At 40.1% G+C, this 13,000-nt stretch overlaps 1 protein-coding gene across 4 annotated transcripts in view; it reads left to right on the top strand.

The window, feature by feature from the left end:
- Positions 1-13,000, top strand: part of Stxbp4 (syntaxin binding protein 4) — a 158,232-nt gene that overhangs the window by 58,153 nt on the left and 87,079 nt on the right. The gene's annotated exons all lie outside the window — the stretch shown is intronic.

Here is a 13,000-nt window from a genome sequence, read left to right as displayed (position 1 = left end):
GTAGAAGCACAAACAGTGAATCCACTCTGAATATTAATACTCTGAGTAAGGTTACTAGATCCCTGTTAGAGACCTGCATTGGTTGCTTGCTTCTGAATCCTTCTCACACTGCCCTCCTAGAAAGCATTAAATTAGCCAAGAAAACAAACAGAGCCATACGTGACTCCTACCCTTAATATGGCCATGACAGAGACTAGACTAAACCTTCAAATGTACATATAAGGAGAGTAAATTATTTTCAGAGCAAGTCCTGAATCTGGCCTGCCACTCAAACCCAGGCTACCTAGAACAGAGAAGGCGTTAAGGACATTGAAAAGAATAGGGAGAAACAAGAATCTATGAAATAGAAGTGAAATCAGCCCCAGAAAGAGAAGGTGTAGTAATTAATGCCCAAATCCTAGATGTCTGTCAGGACTTGATGGTTCTCAGCCTGGATTCAGAAGAGTATGCCCCCAGATGTAGCAGTCACTGAGAGTCATAGCTCCTGGGGAAGAAACAGATAAATTAGTTAACAGAATACAGTGGGACCAGGTGGTGACACAAAAGAAAACGCCAAGAGAAAAATGAAAGATTTTACAAAAAGAGAAGAAATATCAATCTGCCCACTTCTCACTCTGGGACCATCAATAATATGACCCATAATGCACCTACAAAGGAGAAGGTGCTCTTGACCTAAGACCTTCCTATAAATAATTTTTTTGTTATTTATTATATTTGTGTTTTCATTTTATCCATCAGCCATGGGTTCCCATGTCCTCTCCCCCTCCCGCCCCTGTCCCCACCTTCCCCCCAGCCTCTTCCCCCCATTACCATCTCCTCCAGGGCCAAGACTCCCCTGGGGATTCATTTAAACCTGGTGGATTCAGTACAGGCAGGTCTAGTCCCCTCCTTCCAGGCTGAGCAAAGTGTCCCTGTGTAAGCCCAAGGTTCCAAACAGCCAGCTCATGCACTAAGGACAGATCCTGGTCCCACAGACTGGGTGCCTCCCAAACAGATCAAGCTATTCAATGGTCTCACTTATCCAGAGGGCCTGATCCAGCTGGGGGCTCCACAGCCTTTGGTTCATAATTCATGTGCTTCCATTCGTTTGGCTATTTGTCCCTGTGCTTTTCCAATCTTGGTTTCAACAATTCACACTCTTACAGTCCCTCCTCTTTCTCGACAATTGGACTCCTGGAACTCCACCTGGGGCCTGGCTGAGGATCTCTGCATCCACTTCCATCAGTTATTGGATGAGAGTTCCAGCACAACCGTTAGGGTGTTTGGCCATCTGATCACCAGACTAGGTCAGATCAGGCTTTCTCTCGACCATTGCCAGCAGTCTACAGAGGATGTATCATTATGGATTTCTGGGGACCTCTCCAGCACTCTGCCTATTCCTGTTCTCATGTGGTCTTCATTTATCATGGTCTGTTATTCCTTGTTCTCCCTTTCTGTTCTTGATCCAGCTGGGATCTCCTGCTCCCCTAAGCTCTCTTTCCCTCAAACCTTGCCCTTCATTACTCCCACTGTCGTCCAGGTTGTTCATGTAGATCTCATCCATTTCTCTGTCATTGGGTGATCCTTGGGTCTTTCCTAGGGTCCTGTTTTCTAGGTAGCCTCCCTGGAGTTGTGTAGCAGTCTAGTCATCTTTGTTTTACATCTAGTATCCTCCTATGAGTGAGTACATACCGTGTTTGTCCTTCTGAGTCTGGGTTACCTCACTCAGGATGATTTTTTTAGATCCATCCATTTGCCTGCAAACCTCATGATGTCATTGTTTTTCTCTGCTGAGTAGTACTCCATTGTGTATATGTACCATATTTTCTTTATCCATTCTTCAGTTGAAGGGCATCTAGGTTGTTTCCAGGTTCTGGCTATTCCAAACAATGCTGATATGAACATAGCTGAGCAAATGCCCTTGTGGTATGATTGAGCATTCCTTGGGTATATACCCAAGAGTGCTACAGCTGGGTCTTGGGGGAGATGGATTCCCAATTTTCTAAGGAAGTGCCACATTGATTTCCAAAAATTTTTTAAAGCCAAAAAAAAAGTCAACATCATTACCAAACTGCAAAAGTTCGTGTGAATTAAAGTTTCAGTCCTGGTAAAATGTGCACAGCAATTGAGTAACAAAATGGTAGACAGCTGTAATGTAATGTTCCACATTCAGCTCAATAAGTGTTTGGAGCTAAGAGAAATATGCCTCAAATCTGAAATTTAAAAAGAAGAAGAAGAAAGACTAGGGCCAGTGAGATGGCTCATGGAGTCAAGGTGCTTGCTACCAAGCCTGACAGTTGTGAGAATTTAGTAAAGAAATAGAAATCGAAATTAAATTTCCAAGATTTATATTCAAGTGCACTGGAAACATGACAATATATTGTGGAATTTCTTGGCGAAACCAATCAGAACAAGAAAACGCTGAAATTGAGAGTTATCCAACCAAACTTTCCAGAATTAGAAATGTTGCATCAAATAAGCAGCCTCTTGGGAGGGGCAGGGGCAGAACCTCCCATCACTACCATGTGCACATGCCCAGAAAGATGATGGATTTCAGGGCCAGGAAGTAAGTTCAGTTCCTCCTGGAGCAACTTCTTCACAAAGTAGGAAGTGCGGAAGTTGACAGAGCCACACCATGGAGAGCTGCCAGCCAAGGACTTCTGTGCCTGCATCTGCATGAATCAGGACACCAGAGCATTACATTAATCATAGTCGTAAATGATGCACCGTGGAGTAATGATAACTCATAAGCCCGTACCATGTATAATTAGATCAGCTAATGGATGGGGAGAGAGCAGCACTATGGCTCATGGTGATTGTGCAGTGCAGACTGGTAACAGCAGCAACACTGCTAGATTTGGAAAGAAGCATTTTGAATGTTTTAGTAAGGATTGAATTAGGGACAAATTAAGATGCTAAATTTAGGAGGAAATTTTAATGAACAAGATATCTACATAGTTATGTGGTTTAAAAGTAACTCTCCAAACCACTGCTAATTATAAGGGAGAAATAGTAATTATGCAGTGGAAAATTGAGAAAACAGTTTGATGCTAAAAGTTGTCCTCACCAATGAAGAAATCATCGTCACTCCAAATGTGATACCCTGAAAAGGACACAGTGTCACCTGTGTGCTATTCTGACTGAGAGTGTGTAGCTATGTCTAACCTCGGGGGACATCTGGTGTGTGTGTGTGTGTGTGTGTGTGTGTGTGTGTGTGTGTGTGTGTGTTGTATTCTTCAGAACCATCCACCCTAACCTGATACAATGCTGGACTTTAAGAGGAGTTAACAAACAGGAAATCTAAACAAATGCCTGACCCAAGGCCGGATCTTACAGGGTGGGGGAATAATGAATGACTTTACTGGGTGATTTGAGAAATCTGGAATGCAGAAGGTAGATCAGATTGATAAAAATATTGAATAGAATTTGAAACTCCTAAATGACCTATAATTACATATCTTTATTAGGAATATTGTTGTACTTGAGGAGAAAGGGCTATGATATATGTAATTTACTCTACATGGTTAAGAAATCATATGCATGCATGCATGTTACATACACATACATATACATGCTGAATATAGGGGAGATTGAAAACATGTAATGTTTTTGCAACAGCTTCTAAATATCCATGCTTTATAAGAATACATTGTATCTCATTCATCAACATATTGGTCAAAGGCTAAATCTGGTATGTTTGGGAAATCTGGGTAGAGGATATAAGAACATTTTTCTTTTTCTTTGTTTTTCTTTAAATTTTATTTATTTATTTTATGTGTATGAATGTTGGCCTGTGTGTAACATACTGCACCACATGCATGCCTGTTGTCCAAGGTCAGAAGAACCCATGGATCCCATGGATCTGGAGTTATAAATGGTTGTGAGCCGCCCTGTTGGTGGTGGAAACCAAACCTGGGTCCTCTGCAAGAACAGCAAATGTTCTTAACCCTGAGACATCTTTCCAGCCCTGCTTAATGCTATTCGTATACTGTAAAAAATTATTATTTATTTTTTGTTTAAATTTTTTCATTTTACATAGCAACCACAGTTTCCCCTCCCTCCCCTTCTCCTGTTCTCCCCCACCTCCCCCAATCCCACCCCCTATTCACTCCTCAAAAGGGTATATGGCCTCCCTTGGGCAGTCAACACAGGCTGGCATACCAAGTTGGGGCAGGACTAAGCCCCGCCAAAATTAAATCCTCTATAGTTCAGCCAAGTTTTCAGACTTTTGTTTTGAGATAGCCTTACTCTGTAGCCTGAGTCAACCTCAAACTAATGACAGTTTTCTGCCTCAGCCTCCAAAGTGATAGAATTACAGTTCAAATACCCTTTTATGTTGTTTTAGTGTTTAATTAAAGTGTATGTGTGCACGTACATGCACACACAAATACATAGTGCCTGAGTGCATATGGAGGTCAGAGGACAGCTTTAGAGAGTCAGTTCTTTTCATCCTATTTTTGGGTTCTGGGAATGGACTGGGTCATCAGGCCTGGCCATGGACATCTTTACCCTGGGGGCACCTAATTGGCCCCTGACCCTTATTTTATTAACTATTTGGTCTTATGCTTTTTAAGTTTTTTTACTTCTATGTCTTCAGTACCTGTGTCTTCAGTATGCTTTACATTTCAGTGTTTCTTTGTGTTCTGAAAGTGGGATTTGTGAATCTTCCTAGTTAAATTTTATGTGTAAAATAAATTAAGGGATGTTCGCATTTACATTTAATTAAAACTTTCTGTTTTCCTAAGTTCTTGGAGAGCATTAATTGTTGATTACCAGCTTTGTTTGATGTAATTGTTACATTAAGGCTACAGAAGACATAACTCTAAGAAAGAAGGGAAGGAGTAAGGGAAGGAAGAAAGAGCCAGCAGATGTACTATCTTACCTACCCTTTTCACATAAGGCCTTTCTTATTTATTTCTCTGAAATGGTTATTTTCCATTATACAAAAAAGATCAAATATGTATCAATAAATCATCTGCATCAGAACTTAATATGAATAAACAGGGAAACGAGATAGATGAAAGTGTGAAGAATGGAGATTCTTACTCTATGTTGGGTGAATGTGCAGAAGCACAGGTGTAGGAGATAAGGGGCTACTGAGTGAGTGTGCGTATTAGACCATGTAGGTTTGTACCCCCATCCTTCCTCATGCTAGCAGGTGACCTCCAGCAAGTTACTTTGCCTTCCTAAGCCTGCATTTGATAATAGAATCCATTCCAAGAATGTCAGAATTGAGTGAGAATAAATCCATACAGTATGCTGTATACCACCCATAGTAAACTCTCAAGTATTAACATGACTGTTAGAAGTCATAGAAGGAATGTTAAAAGATGGATGCAGGTTGGGGATTTAGCTCAGTGGTAGAGCACTTGCCTAGAAAGCGCAAGACTCTGGGTTTGATCCTCAGCTCCAAAAAAAAAAAAAAAAAAAAAAAAAGATGGGTGCAGTTTGTTTTAGCCATTTAATTTAGAGGATAAATAAAATTCTAGCTGAGGGAACTCGAGAACTTCTCATAGATGGAGTAGGGTATAAGCTGGCCTTAAAACAGTGTAAACATTTTTTCATAGCAGGGAGAAGCATGTCTGTAGGGCCAGAGGCCATTTTTGTGTTTTTAATTTTCACTGTGTTTGTATCTTTGTGTCTGATAAAGTAATAATAAAGCCAACCTGTAATTTGTCCTGAGAACTTCATAGTTTAGGTGTGTTAACTTTGTCAGCTGATCCTTAGAAAACAGCAGTTAAATATTCTTGTAACATCATCTTATCACCGTAATTACTAAATAGAAACATGGAGATAAAGAGGACAGGAAATGACATTTAAGTTGAAATTTTGAGGCCAAAGCACATAGGTAGTTGAATACTAACCTACAGGTTCAACAATCAGCTGCCTCCACTGGTATCTGACAAAGGAGAAAAAGGAGCATTTTACTCCACCCTTAATCTGATCAATTCTTTTCCACTCCCCATCCAACTTATTGACCGTACAGAATTCGAGGTCAGCTGAATGCTTTTTAACTGAATGTTTATAATTACAGTATTTACCACTCTTTAGCACTACCCTCTCTGCTCCAAGCCCATCTTCCTGGTATTGTCAGCTTCCTTCCGTGTCATACTTCTATCCTTACCCCACCCCTGAGTAGTCCAGATTGAACACTTAAGTATAAGTATTTTTTTTTAACTTAACAGAAAACTGTAAGTTTAGGGTAAAGGGGCCAGCCAAAGAAACATAGTCTGGCCCTGAAACCAGAGCCAGTGAAAGAAACACACTTCGGCCCTGAAACCAGAACCAAAGGAACCCACTCTGCCTCTGACCACCTCAGTACCAAAACCAACCAATCCCTGAGCACAAAATCCAGCCAATCGCTGAGTTTGTCCAAGCTCAGGGATTGAAATCTGACCAATTGCCACCCTGAAAATCTTCACCCTGGAAAAACTCTGCCCCTAAGCAGTCCTATATGAACCTTCTGCCTGTTCAGTTGCCCACTGCCGTTTTCAACCCTGGCAGAGGCAGCCACTCTCCTGGATTCTTCCCTCTCAATAAATCTCTTGAGTGAGGTTTGAGTGAGACCTTCTTTTGCCAAAATGGAACAGAGCAGAGAAGTAACAACTTCCCCTGGAGCCAGAGCAGAAAGGAACAGAACTCAGAGTAGAACAACTTCACTGGGGAAACCCTTCCCCTGGCAGAGCAGAGTTGTTACATTGGGCAGTAAGCGCCTTCACTTGAGGTGACTTCGTGGTACTCCGTGGCTCCTGACTGCTAGGGTCCCTTTCCATCTGATCAGCAATGCTTACAGTAGGACTTACTGTCATATCTAGTAAAAGCCAGAAATCCAACAAATAGATGCCAAAGCTGACAAGTAGGCCAACAGGATCTGCCATCTTTCCACCCCCCGTGTTTCTCCATCCCTTCTAGTCCACTTTCCCCAGCCGCTGGTCTTCTGTACCTCCACCTACATGGTGGATGGGAGGATTTTGAGTAGTGCTAAGCTCTTGTGCTCATCCTTTACAATGTACTTGTTAGGTTTTCCTTCTTAGCTTTATCTCCTGAGTAGAGAGTGTTTCTTAGGGACAGCTACCTCTGAGTTCAGCAACAGTTGCCACAGACTAGGTACTCCGATGTTTGGGAAAGTGAGGAAGGGAAGAAGGAAAAATGAGAGATTAATTTAACATGAGATTAGGAAGTAACTGAAGAGCAAATAATATAAAAGCCATTTACAGACAGTTAAATTGTACTAGCAGAAAGAAACAATAAAATTACATATATTTAATCTACATTTAAAATATTTTGGCATGCAACAATGTTAAAAATTTTTAATGAGATACTTAATATTTTTTGCACTGCATCTTTACAATAGTATTACTTTCCACTTTTAGAGCTTCTTTATAATATTAAATTTTGATTAGAAATACTGGACCTGTGTTTAATAAAATTTATGTGAAAACTAGATTCATATGCTCAAATTTCTCTAAACTTAATTAAAAGTTTCTTATAACTGAATTAAATCCCAAAGTTTCTTAATATTTGTATCCATGTTCACATAACTAAGTTTTTTAGAATAATTTATCTTTTCATAACTACATCTGCTTAGGAATATTGTGTAATTCTTTTCAACTAAGTAACGTAGCTTCATTTTCCAGAGAAATTACATACATTGGTCATAGCTCTAAACAGTATCAGCTGCAAAACATATTTTAAGATCATTTTAGTTTTGTAGCCAGTTGATATAATATCAATCAATAACTAGGATTTACCTGTCGATACATATGAAGAAAATATAAAGTAATTAAAATTGTTTGTTATTATTACAAATTTCAATGGCAGTTTAAGTTCTGACTGTTTCATACTTCAGAATTCAGATTTCCCATTTGTTAAAGTTTCATGTGAATTAGTTCATTCATATGCAGTGTGATATTAACTGCCTTTGTTGTTGTTGATGATTACTAGATAATGGGACTAAAGCTGTGCCCACAGCCGTTTTACACAATGAGCATCCGAAAGCTAAGCACAAGTTTGTGGGGTTTTTACCATATGTATCTTTCTCATGGTGTAATAAAATAATAAAACACTTATTTAAAAACATCAATAAATTCAATGTCTTGCTCTGACAAAGCTGGAGTACCATCTGCTGGAATAACAACTTTTTTTTCATTGTTTAGCTGAAATTTTTCTTTAAAATATCTATTCTAAACATTTCGAGGGTTTTTTTCCTCAGCTAAAAATTAACATTTCATCAAAACTTTGGAAGTTCTTTGAGATAAATGTTCTTGAAATCTCAGTCAGCTATTTTTTTCTTTTGTTACATCATGTACCTAAACTATGGAAAAGTAATTGGTTTGCATATTTTAATTCTGCAGATCGCTAGTATTGTTAGAAAGTTTCTAGGCCCTGTGGGAATTTGTGACTTAATTAAAGAACTATATCTATATTTACAAAGTACCCTTTCTGTCCTTATCATAACTGAAATTACCAGCTTAATTTAAAAAAAAAATAGTTTCCTTTGTTGCATAAACCAAATAGGTTCTCCCGCTGCCAGGGTTACAAATGTGGGGCATTTCCTTCTGAGTTAATGACGAACCCCATTCGTTCTTTGTTGGTTGTTAAAAGAAAACTTTCTAGCAAATTCATGGTGTACTTACAAGAATATGTTTCACTATTGCTCAGTTTTTATATATTGAAAAATTATTGTATTCCAATAACTTTGTAAAATCTTCAGGCTCAGTCTCTTTTTCTGTCCTGGTCATAATGCTAGTCAGTTTATTCTTCATTAGCAGAATATCCTAATTGTATTCTTCTGAATATTTTGATGTATTCTTTGGCATCCTACATGTGTGTAATGTATTGTGATCATTTCCGCCCCTAACTCCCACTCCGTCTCTCCCCTTACCCTTTATACTTCCCTATCCCACCTTAATGTTCTCTCTCTCTCTCTCTCTCTCTCTCTCTCTCTCTCTCTAGCCTTCTGAGTCCAATTAGTGATGCCTGCATGCTTGGTGGTTATGGGGTCCTCCATGCCAGTGACTGCACCCCTGAAGAGTAGTGACGCCACCTCCCTCAGCAGCCATCAGTGGGAATAGCTCCTTAGCTAGGGATGGTGCCCTATGAGCCCCTCCCCCATGCATGCCTGAATGCTGGGGACCTTGGTAACTGTCCCTGCTGTGATTTCATGAGTGCAGGGGCCATGTGTTCTGAAGACAGCCTGTCACAGCACTTTCCCATCCTTCAGCTCTGACACTCACCGTGCTCTGCCTGGCCAGCAGATATTCCCGGAGCCTTGAAAGGGTTAATAGAGATGTTCTCTTTAGGGCTGAGCACTCAGCAGTCACGTAGTCTCAGCTCTTGGGTCAGATACAAGGCTCTACAATGGCTGCTGCTCATGGGGAAAAAGAAGATTCTCTAACCAGGGATGAAAGCAGCACTAATCTGTGCATTGAAACAAATATTTAGCAGGCATTTTGACACTGTGTCCATGTGCATTAAACAGAACAACATCAGTAAATTCCCTCTTAAGGCTATGGCCTCCCCAGCCATGTTTTGTTTTATTTATTTGTTTGTTTTACCAAAGTTACATGAATTCTTCCTGTACAGTGGGCCTCACATCCAGTCAGAAAGTGAGTGGCTGTGCCCATAACCATCATGCTGTTGTTGGACCAGTAGACACATATTGTCCCGAAGGTGGGAATTGTGGCATACAGAGTCAACTCCTGGGGAAGTCCACTGATGCTTTTCTCCCTCAGTCACCTGCATAGCACCCCTATGCACTATGGAAGCTAGCCAGCAGGAACTTTCTAGGTCAGCTCAGCTTGGTTTCCCTGTGTCCTGCAACCAAAGTGTGTTATGTCTTCAGCAATAGCATCTTACAAACTAGTTATGGTAGGCAAGCAAGACCAAAGGCAATAGCATGTGTTGTTTGGGGGACAGGGAGCTCTGGGTCTCACTGACCAATAATTCATGGGGAAAGTCCCTTTATTAACTCATTTTGAGACTGTATCTTATAAAATGATGAACCAGTCCTAAAAGCATTGTGGTTTCTCCTTTCAAAAGTCCTTTAGCTGTTTTAAATTACGGAAGCTGATTTACATTTAGTGTAATGACCTGAAAAGAAATCAGCGAGTAACTAAAGGGAAGAAAGGGATAGTGGATAAGAGGCAGAGAAAGAAAAAATAAAAGAATAAGCTTTAGGCATCCATGTCCTTTTTCACTGGACCCTTGTTTTTCTTCAACCAGGGATCACCATGACACTTCATACTCTTGGTTCTATAATGAATTGACTGTACTGGTTTCTGAAATCTGTCTTTTTTTTTTTTTTTTTTTTTAGATTTTATGCCCTACAAAACAGCCCAGCCCTGCTGTTTAAATTCTGAGGATAATTTCCCAGGAAGTTATACTTGTCACTTTTTTTCCTTCAAGTTCTAACAACTTCTAACATGCATGAGCCGGTCCTGTAGCATCTCCCTTTGATCAACAACTTTCTAAAACCCACCCTCACACTCAAGTTGTTTTTAAATGTCCTTCCAAGGTAGTGTTATGACCTCAGGCAACATGAATTGGTGAATACTCCAAAGCCAAAATACTTGGCTTGTCTGAACCAGTCTTTGCCCTGATGGAACACGGGAAATTGTTTATTGGCAGCTTCACTAGGATCAGATGCCTGGTCCACTTGTAGTTACCTCACTTGTGCAGGGTTTGGGCTGAAGACTTCAGGGGGGCTTGAGATAGAAGGTCTAGTCAGTTCAGGATTCTCCGGCATGGACTTGGCCACAGCACACACTGCTAGCAACTCTCTCTGGGTTTGTAGATGAGGCAAGACTGACAACTTTGAGAACAAGTTACCGATCTCTAAAAAGAGTATGGTCCCAGTCCCATCCTTCTCAGGAGTGTTTCCTTGTGGCTTTAAGGAAACAATGACACCTCTAATTTTTACATCTGGGTGACCTCCGGATACCTCCTCAATAGTTTTCTATAGCAGTACTAGTAGTTATCCTAAAATACCATCTCATCATTGGAGGGAAGAAAATAAGAAAAATACATACGTTTGTTGTATCAGTCCTTTCTCTTCCAATAACATGCTATAGTAAAATGTTCCTCCTCTTAGACTGGTAACTTCTGCTTCCCACTAAAGACCTTTTACAGAGAGATGCCTCATGCTGCTCTTTGGGGGCCATGGCCACCTCCTTCCTTACACCCTCCTCGTACCTGACAACTGCTAATCTATTGTCCGTTCTATGTTTTGTCATTTGAAAATGCTATACACATGGAACCATATAGCAAGCTGCTTTTCATAATCTATTTTCACTCATCTTAACTCTCTTGGATCCATCTGGAATGTTGTAGCGATCCACAGGCTGCTCTTTTTTGTTGATGAGAGCATTATATAACTAGTTTTCTCTAAGATGTCGGTGGACTATTTCAATGTTGCCTTCCTGGTTGTGATTTTCTACTGTTAGCATGCAGGATGTGACTACTAGGTGAGATTTTATGAACAAGAGATCACTGTGTGGTATTATAATTGTGAATCAGTACTAACCTTAGAAAGGCATTTAAGAGCAAAAAAGTACTCTGAGAACTATTATAAAGCACTTATAAATATTAGGCAACAGTGCTATTCAAGAAGCTTATGGAATAGATAGACGGGTATATTTTTCATCATTAATTCTTTTTTTGTGATCAGAAAATGACTTCTCTTTTCCCTACCATTAGACTCTGTCCTAAAAACTGCCTAAGGTAAGGAAAGCTTACTTGAAAAAGGAAGCAGGAGATGTGCTTTCCCAGAGTCCCAGTCATCGTCCTGTGTGTACTTAGTGATTCACTTGAAGTGTATGCAGCACTCCAGGCAAGCTTTAGCAAACTCAGGTGTTGCTGTGGCTACCATATGGTTGCAGTGTCTCCTCAGTTTCCTGTATTGGAAGCCCGGTGTTCAGGGTAAAGACACAAACAGATGATAGAACCATTACAAACAACCTTTGGATGTTCTCATGGGACCCTTTCCTCTCCATGCAATTACTCCTGCTCACGCATGCCCCACTCACTTGTACTTCTACCATGACACCATCCACCATGATGTAACACAGCCAGGTGACCTGTCAGTCATCATCATGCTGTTGGGAACTAAGTAAACCTTTTCTTTACAAGTGACCCTACTCAGATAGTTTTTAGCAGGAATGACTAATACAATTGTCTACCTCAAAATTTCCATTAGAGAAGATCTTGGTGTCTTAAGGATTCCAAGAGACATTTTTTTCTGTCTTGTCTGTACTATAAACTTCTTTTAATTGTGCTGACTTCATTAGAGACCATTTTCAGTGCTGGATGAATTTGGAAGGAAAGTGGTGGTATTCTTCATGGAGACCTGCAGTTAGTTTGGTGATACCATTACCTATAGGAGGTTTCCCAATGGGAAACAGGTAAAGATAGGGTTCCATACAATGCGTCTTATGGTCTGGCTCTGCCAGGGACCACATGCCATCCTCCAGCCCATCACTTTGCACATGCCTATAGTAACTTGCAAGAGAGAATCGACAGAGTCCTTTTAAATAATTTATTAAATATGGGTTTTATATGAAGGTACCATGAAGGCTAAACATAGAGCCTTTAGGACTGTAGGGAGAAAAAAAAAAGAATAAAATAGAGCAAAACTATCACTTTCTAGTGAACTTTTCCTAGTAGGGACCTTGGAGCCAGTGAGTTGTTAGAGACGTATTTGTATACAAAACCAAGTGGCCTTACCCTCCATAATTTTCCTTCTTTACCTAGGAACAAACAAATACATACTTCTAAAAAATCCATAATCATTTGCTGACAGAGCGCCTTTTAGGTTACACTTTAGACATCTATGTAGATGCCAAACATTTTTTTTTAAATATTGGAGCAGTATATAATAATCTCGACTGACAAACGAGAACATTTGATCCAAGGAGGAAGTAGTGATAAGGTGGCTGGTACTATAAAAGTCTTATCTTGGCAGTTCGGTGTGTGAGAAACACCTTCAGTACTCCTAGTGCCGTATGGGACTCATGACATGGTA

Source organism: Onychomys torridus, chromosome 8 (assembly GCF_903995425.1).
Source record: "Onychomys torridus chromosome 8, mOncTor1.1, whole genome shotgun sequence".
Lineage (NCBI taxonomy): Eukaryota > Metazoa > Chordata > Mammalia > Rodentia > Cricetidae > Onychomys > Onychomys torridus.
Note: the sequence above shows the minus strand (reverse complement) of the source record. Positions and strands in the feature narration are given on the sequence as shown.